Source organism: Pleurodeles waltl, chromosome 11 (genome assembly GCF_031143425.1).
Source record: "Pleurodeles waltl isolate 20211129_DDA chromosome 11, aPleWal1.hap1.20221129, whole genome shotgun sequence".
Lineage (NCBI taxonomy): Eukaryota > Metazoa > Chordata > Amphibia > Caudata > Salamandridae > Pleurodeles > Pleurodeles waltl.
Window position 1 is genome coordinate 250,294,309 of NC_090450.1, and position 8,662 is coordinate 250,302,970.

Here is an 8,662-nt window from a genome sequence, read left to right on the forward strand (position 1 = left end):
TGAAGACTAAGTGAAAGTACTTGTGTACTGCACTCTTATGGCAATATCTAAAATATATATTCTACTGCACTGACGATTTGAAAACCATGTAATGTTAAAAAGTAATGGTATAGCACACACTCTACCAAGTACATGCCTATTTTCTACTTGTCAGTTTTTAGATTCGACATGTGACTTAACTGCTTGTGTAATTTAAGCATTATGCAGGATATTTTTAATGGCAATTTCCTGTCCGCCCGGCCCCCCAGGATTTCCTGCTGCAATTAAAATGATAGGAAAACAATGTCCAACCTCTTGACCTCGACACACGTCCCCTTTCTTTCGTTGGGGGGGGTCCCCAGGGGTTGTTTCCGGTCACAGCGTGTCTGAGAGCAGGTGCTGAGTGTCTTTAGAAGGCACACGCACTGGAGGGGCCCGCGGGAAGCAAGAGCAACGCTCTAGTCTTCCCGCGGGTCAATTCGGGAAAGGAAGTGACGGCGAGGGACAGGGATTGGGAAAGGTAAGTGGGGGCGGGTCTAGGGGGAGGAAATAAAAGGGGTTGGGGGTGGAGGGACCGGCCTCTTTTCCGCGCTTACATCGCGCGTTTTAATTTGGAGTGGCCGGTCCCTGGGGATCCTTCATAGTGGGAGTTTGTGGTGCAGGTAGGCTGGGGTTTAGGGCAGGGAAGCGGTATATGGGAGTTTTGGTGTCCTTTGGTTTTAATACTAGGGGGCCGGGGCACGCTTGCAGCCCGCGCGGCCCCCTTTCACAATTACTGGGGGTGGCCATGCGCTCCTTTCGAGCACGCCCCCCCCCACCCCCATTTCAGGAACAAGACACGCGTTTGCTGGCCAGCAGGCCTGCATTCGCAGCTCCACCACCGCAGTAGCAAGTGGCTGTTTTGAGCCACTGCGGCCCCCTGGGGGCCCCGACAGCAGGCCCCCTCCCCCTTTTTTCCGGGGGGCCCAACATTTTCAATTCATTCAGCGGCGGTCCAGATTGCCTGGCTCCGACCGCGTGGGGGCTCTCAAAAAAAAAAAAACAATTATTATCAGTAAGTAGACAAGGGTAAGTTTAAATTAGAGCATTATGTTTTCAGGCACAGGCTGGTTAACTATAATTAATAGGTGGGGGGAGATCACACATTAAGGCGTGGGGCCCTCGCCACAGGCTTTCAGGGCCCAATTAAGCGAGTTAGGGCCAATACAGGCGCCCCCCCCCAAAAAGAAATTAAAAAAAAAAATTAAAAAAAAATATATATATATATATTATGAAAAGTAATAGATACAATTTTATACAGGGAGGCTATTGCGCAGGGAAAAATTAACGCGCTCACAGTCCCCCTCCCCTTTGTCCAGGCCCCACGGCAAGACCCTGGGAGGCGGCAGGTTACGCAAAGGCCACGTATCCCTTATCAACACTCCCTCTGTGGGCCGCAGCAAGGGGGCACAGGCAGGCAAGTGTAGGAGGGACCCCCGCCCCGGACATGTCCGTGCCATGCGGCCGGCAGTCGGAGAGGCCAGCAGACAGTACAGGCAACGTAGGAACCATGCCCCAAGACAGAGGAAGGGGCAGATGGGTACGGGTCCCGAGCGGAAGGGGACAGGAAGTCGGGGAGGATAGTGTTTTAGGTAGCAAGATGGGAGCCAGTGGCGCATACGGCCATGTGGCGCGCGGAAGGTCAATGCCAACGCAAGAGGTTGGTAGAAAGAAGGCGATACCAACGGGGCGCAATACGGCCCCGGCACGTTGGTCAGAAGCGCTAGAGGGGTTTTCGGCGGCCTTCTCTACATCGCAGGATCGGGGACAACACAGAATGGCGGACGCCATGTGGGGCAAGATGACATGTCTAATAAATGCATGAGGATGAGTGGGAGTGTTTGACAAACGGATGTGTGCGAATAGGAAGTGCTAGAACTGGACTATGAATAGGTTTCTGGAAGAATGGGAAAAGGGGGAGATCTGGGAAACAGAGGTACACAGCATAAGGGGGAGGGGAAGAGGACGCAGGAGCGGCGCAACCCCTCTCTCTGTTTCTATTTTTAGGAGCGGGACAAAAGCATGGGTCCACAGGAAAGAAGGCAGGACCAAGCACGGGGCCGAGGGGCCCGGAAAGTTTTCGCGGCTTTCGACCACACGTGGAAGAGGTAAAGGGCAATGGTGGTAGGTTTGGGGGACGGCGAAAAGGGGATGTCATTTCAACTTACAAGTCCGTTGGGGTGGGGGAAGTTTCGACAGTTGACACACTGCTGCGAGCCAGAGCTACAACTGAGGGAGAGGGCGGGGACAAGATAGCAGGAGAGAAGTCAGGCACAGGAGAGTAGGAAGGGGGAGGACACAAGAAGAGGCTACCCTATATGGGTCTGGCTATGCCATTGTGCTCACACGTAGCGGAAAAAGCGAAGGCAAGAATATGGAGACCTGATTATGTAGACGTTTTTAAACTCTTTCATAAGGACATACAAGCCAAAGGAGGGTCTAAGGAAGAAGAGTAGGAGTTGGCCCGTAGGCCGAGGGTGCCAATTAATATGGACGTCAGCGTTTTTAATTTTGCAAGCATTTATTGTGAGAAATACCCTGACATAGGCTATAGCGCTATTTAAATACATGGACATCATTAAGCCATGGGGGGGATGTAGACCCAGAATCATGGATGCAGGGGATGACATCATCACAATCCGCAGTAGCGACACATACGGCCAGTGGGTTACCGGTGGTATATAAGCCTTTTCAGGCACGTCCAGCCCCGGGGGGGGGGGGAGACAAAGAACAACATTTAACACGACAGGAGCGTGCAGGATTTTCACCAAAGGTTTCTGATCCAGACATCCTTGTAAAAAGGAAACAGGACTGCTCCAAGTGCGGGCCGTCATCAGGTTACTCGATGTTTTTCACCTTCAGTCCCTCCGTACAATGGAGGGCGGCAAAAGGCAGAGGGACACAGGGCGCTATCTGCTCCAAAAGGGGGCCTACGCCAGTTAGGTTAGTCTTTATCTTACCAGGGCTGCGTATATACACGGATAGGGCAGCTGCTTTGAGTTAGCAGAAGGGATTCAAGAAGGTTTGAGGGTCAGTGACCACGGCTCACGGGTGAGACACTGGGCAGACAAAGTGCGGTCTGCAAGGGAATTACCACAGGTGGTAAGGAAAAGCTGGACAAGGAACGGGCATTGGGCAGAATTGCGGGCCCATTTTTTATGGGCGGCCAAGTCAGATTTTGATGATATCCCCGCTGGGAGTCGTGCCGAAGAAGGCCCCGGGTGAAATCAGGTTGATACATCACCTCTCATGGCCGGAGGGCACATCTGTTAACGATTTCATGGCAGCAGAAGACACCAGACTGGTGTATGCATATGTGGATGATGCCGTAAAATTGGTCAGGGCGTGCGGCCATGGGGCAGAACTGGAAAAATGCAATATACAATCAGCTTTCAGGTTATTGCCGATACACACAAGGGATTTTTGAATTGCTGGGGAATGCAGCTTGAAGGGGCAATCTATGTGGACAGGGTCCTGCCCAGGGGTCGCGCGATTTCATGCGCGTTGTTCGAAGCTTTTAGCACCTTCATGCAGTGGGTCTTTGTCAAGAGTAGTGGGCATTATGCGGTGACCCATTATTTGGATGACTTCTTTTGTAGGAAGGAAGGGTTCGCGGGGAGTGCCGGACGGCTCTGGAAGGTTTTCAGGATATGGCACAGCAGATGGGAGTGCCGTTGGCACCCAGAAAGACCAAAGGCCCCTCATAGTTTCTTACCTTTCTGGGTAGGGATTTAAGACTCCAGTATAATGACGGACAGATTACCGGCACAGACAGTAACGGAGATGCTGTTTTTCTTGGACACGGTGATAGGAAGCACGGAAAATCGATTCGAGACAGCCCAGAAGCGGTTGGGGTACCTTAACCCTGCTTGTAGGACAGTTAAAGGGGGGAGGATGTTTTTGCAGGTGATTAGGGTCGTGCATGTCAGGCGCAGTTTTGCCACACCAAAGAATAAGAGGGTCAAGGGGACTCAGAAGATGTTAAGGTGGGAAATATTTCTGGAACAATTAATTGGGGTACCCAGGTGGTTCTGGGAAGAAGAGACAGCATGGCAGGTGCAGATATTTTCGGATGCGGCAGGAGCGCATGGTTTTAGAGATTTTCGGGGATGGCAGATGGTGCTCGGAGGCGAGGCCAGCATTTTGGTGACAACTTAGGAGGAGCATTGCTGTTCTGGAAATTATTTTCCTTGCTGGTGGCCATGGCAGTATGGGGGCGCGAGTTAGCATATAGGGCAGTTTTCTTCAGAACCAACAACATGGCTGTCGTGGATTGAGGAACAGACAGGAAGCGAGGGATGTGAAGGTTTTTTGCGCTGGTTGCGCCGATTCATGTTGCAGGGCTTATCTCGGAATTGTGATCTTTAAAGCTGTCCATATACCAGGAGTTCTCAACGAGATTGCGGTTTCCCTGTCCCTTTCACAGGGGCAGCGTTTCAGCAACCTGGGGTCAGGAACGGAGCGGACCAAGACAGCGGTCACGGCAGACAATTGGGAATGGGGGGTATGATGATCACGGGTGGGTGGTGATGTTTTTAGCGGACTCCAATCGGCGAAGTTACCGGCTGGCCTGGTTGGGTTTTTTTTTCAGTTTTTGAGTGGTTACAGGAAAGTTTGGGGGCAGAGTGACAAACAGTTAGAGCATCAGGAGTTTTGAGTTCTTGTACGGTGCATGTTTCAGAGAGGGTATCAGCGGCCACTATTTGGGGGTAAACTGGCAGGTGGACCTTTTTTATGGCAATTGTTTTTGATCACGACCCAGCAAGAAAGGATCGGTGGGAAGAATGTTAAAAGGTTGGGGCAGAATTAGAGCGGTGGGGGGTAGAACGGCCAGGGAACCCAATTTTTGAGTCGTTACTAGATTTGTTACACGAATTGCCGGTATGTTGCGCAGATGAATACGAGCTAGCAATTTTTCCGCTTAGGCAGGGTGGATGTTTTTTGGAGCTTTCAGCCAATCCTCACGGTTGTCAAACAAGGAAGCCGGGGTTTTTGTGCACAGATCAAGGTCCAAGCTCACTAGTTTTCAGCTCTCACGAGTGTTGAGGATGGCGTTGGGTCGTGTGGGCCGCCGGGCCATGGTTTTTTCGGTACACCTTAGTTTAGGTTTGGGGCAGCTACGGCCGCAGCGCATTTGGGTTGGGACTGGGCAAAAGGTCAAGGCGAGAGTCCGCTAGCGATCAAGGTGTTGTGAACTTTAAGTTAAGACCCTGAAAGGTGGGGCGATACAGTTGGAGGGGATTTTAAAAGGGGGGGGGGGGTTTGTTCTGTTAAAAAAAAAAAAAAAACAACAGAAAAAACAACACAGGTTACAGTTATTTTTCCATTGCAGGAGATGTGTTTGGTCCATCACAGAGCAAGATGGTTACATGGCTGGTCGGCCATTCATTTGTCCACTGGGCAGCGAAGTTCGTGGAGAAAACAGATATATGGTCGGGGCCTGGGACTATCCAGCAGGCGGCACGAGGTGCTATGGTGGGGAAAGAGCAGAAGGCGGTGGGGTAACCTGCTTCTTTTCATCACTGCTAATTTATGGAATTGGGGATGTGGCGGAATTGTTAATCATACATTTGGGAGAGGATGGCCTTGTGAAATTGTCAGAACTCACGTTACTGCAACACGTGCAGAGGGATTTGGAGATTCTCAAGCAAAAAATGGCATGGTACATACTTGGGTGGACAGAATTTGTTCCGCATAGAGGGTGGAGAGGGGCAGTTAAGTATGGAGCCATGGAGCGGGCTCGAAGGAGTAAAGGTTTTGCTGGGCGCAAGGGCAAAAAATTAATGAAACACGAGAACATTACAGAGCAGGAGGTGGCACTGTTCAGAAACGATGGTGTTCACCTGTACACAATGGGAAACGCATAATATCTGACAAATCTGAGACTGCTGGTGGAAGATTTGTGGGGAGAAAATTGGTGGATTACAAACAAGAAATGAGAAGTACTGGGTTGCAGTAACGTGGCCTTTGGGGGGTGGGGCAGCAAAACGCCAAATGGGTTTGTGCTGGTTGGCAGTAGATGGGGGAGGGTGGTGAGTCAGATGCGGGCTTGGCCACCCTTCTAGGGAATAAACAAGCAGGTGAAGGCTCTGAGTGGGGGTACGCACGAACCTAATGGGGCATGAAAGGAAAAGGGGAGTGCGTAGGGGAATGGAAACGAGATAAGGGTTTGAAGAAGAAGGATGAGCGAGGAGATGTTAATAGGAGGGCGTTATTAAAGTTACGGTTACCTTTGAAAGTTAATGGTTATGTTATTTATGCAATCCTGTCCTAATAAATGACCTTTTACACTAAAACAGCTGTCACTGAATTATTTCCCGATGGAGGGGCCCGCGGGAAGCAAGAGCAACGCTCTAGTCTTCCCGCGGGTCAATTCGGGAAAGGAAGTGACGGCGAGGGACAGGGATTGGGAAAGGTAAGTGGGGGCGGGTCTAGGGGGAGGAAATAAAAGGGGTTGGGGGTGGAGGGACCGGCCTCTTTTCCGCGCTTACATCGCGCGTTTTAATTTGGCCTCCCACCCACCCGGCAATTGGAAGAGCGATTGGAGGGACGGAAGTTAGAGTCGAATAGCAAGGAGGGGAGGGAAATTGTCAGTTAGGGCAGGTTGCAGGGGTGAGCGAGCAGTAGATGGGGGAGGGTGGTGAGTCAGATGCGGGCTTGGCCACCCTTCTAGGGAATAAACAAGCAGGTGAAGGCTCTGAGTGGGGGTACGCACGAACCAAATGGGGCATGAAAGGAAAAGGGGAGTGCGTAGGGGAATGGAAACGAGATAAGGGTTTGAAGAAGAAGGATGAGCGAGGAGATGTTAATAGGAGGGCGTTATTAAAGTTACGGTTACCTTTGAAAGTTAATGGTTATGTTATTTATGCAATCCTGTCCTAATAAATGACCTTTTACACTAAAACAGCTGTCACTGAATTATTTCCCGAAGCTGTCTAGACAGCAGTGCTACAGTATGACAGAATTGTTTTGAGTGTGACTCACAGAGACATGTCAGCGACCCATGGGCAGCAAGCTTTATTTTCCCAGTTGCACCACTGTTGTGACTCTCAACTTTTGGTAAGTAAGTCCAAAATTAATGTTGCTGATTTGAAATGTTCTTGCTCAAAGGTCGGAATTTTGTGGCAGTTTTGACTGCCATGATGTACTAGAGCAGGGGGTTAATATCGCTGCTGCAAAGAATATGTACCAATGTGCATTTTCGTAAAACTGTATTTTATGAAGTTGGATACCTGTGTGAGTTACTGCTTTTCTCACAGAAATTGTTTTGTTACTTATGGAACGTCTGCAGCACAGCACCTGGTGCTGAGGGGTGGAGAGTATTTTTGCATAAATAACATGTGCTTAAAAACACCTTACTGGCATTGGAGCTGAATTCTTTGTGTGTCCAGGAGGTTTCAGGCAACAATAACAATGTTAAGATAACTCTCGTGAGTAATTTTCCTTGTATAGCAAGATCAGCATTTACTTTACTGGCAGTTTTCACTCATCATAAAGTAGCTCAGAGGGTTAATATGCCAGTTGCAAAGAACATGAACCAGACATTTGCAGAACAGTATTCTATGAGGATAGCTGTGAGTTACTGCTTTTATCACAGAAATCCTTCTGTTACTTGTGGAACGTCTGCACTGGGCACCTGGCCCTGAGCTGAGGAGGTGGAAGGAGCTTTGAATAAATGACACATTTGTTTTACAGTACAATCAGGTTACAATGGCACTAGATAAGTGCCTTCAATTTCTGGTTCTTTGAAGCAGTTTTACGATCTTATTTGAGTTTCTCTGCTTAAAGGGGTGTAACTTCTGATATATATATGTTTCCCTCGTCTTCATTGTCTGATTTTGCTATCAAGAAAGTGTCATTCATAGTCGTTGAAATGTCGATCATAATTACACTGAAATTATGAAAATGTCACACATAGCAATCTGAAGCCTTAGCAGCTGTGCCCTGTAGTGCAGGGGCTTCACCGCAATCAAGGAGTGAAGAGAATGCAGGATTTCATTTCCATCTCCAGTCAGACTCGTGGCTTGAAGAGAAGCTGTGCACTACAGATGGCATTTGCAGTCCAAGGGTTAAAGGAAGGAGTCACTTAGCTTGAAGCTTCCTCCAGTCCAGACCATGCCCGACAGCTTAAACCAGCAGGTATGTTAAAAAAATACTTAGCAGCTGGGGAAGCGAGTAAGTAACTCTGAAATAGTAACTTTTGTATTTGAACTTCTTTACTGTTACTCCAACTCCAGGAGATGCACTTTAAAATTAATGGCACTTGTTCCTTCTTCCATTGGAGAGAGCAATCAATGTTTACCCCTTTTGTTTCTAGATAATTCTCTCCCAAATGCAGATCTCGTATAGCTTCAATATTCCTCGTTTTTTTAACAACTTCTTTTGCATTTCAGAATATAAAAAACAAACAGGACACATTGATCAGGAGATCCGGCATAAATCAATACGAAGCAATGAGACTGAGTATGTAGAAAGACAGGTATCATTGCATACAGTATTGTGTATCGTATCGCAACAGTAAAGGCATGACAACTTGTCAGGACAGAACAAAAATCTCAAGTCCTCCGGCCATCTCCCGGCCGATCAAATTGGCAAGCATGGACCCCCTAAGGAACAGCATCGTAGGTGTTTACATATTCCTAGT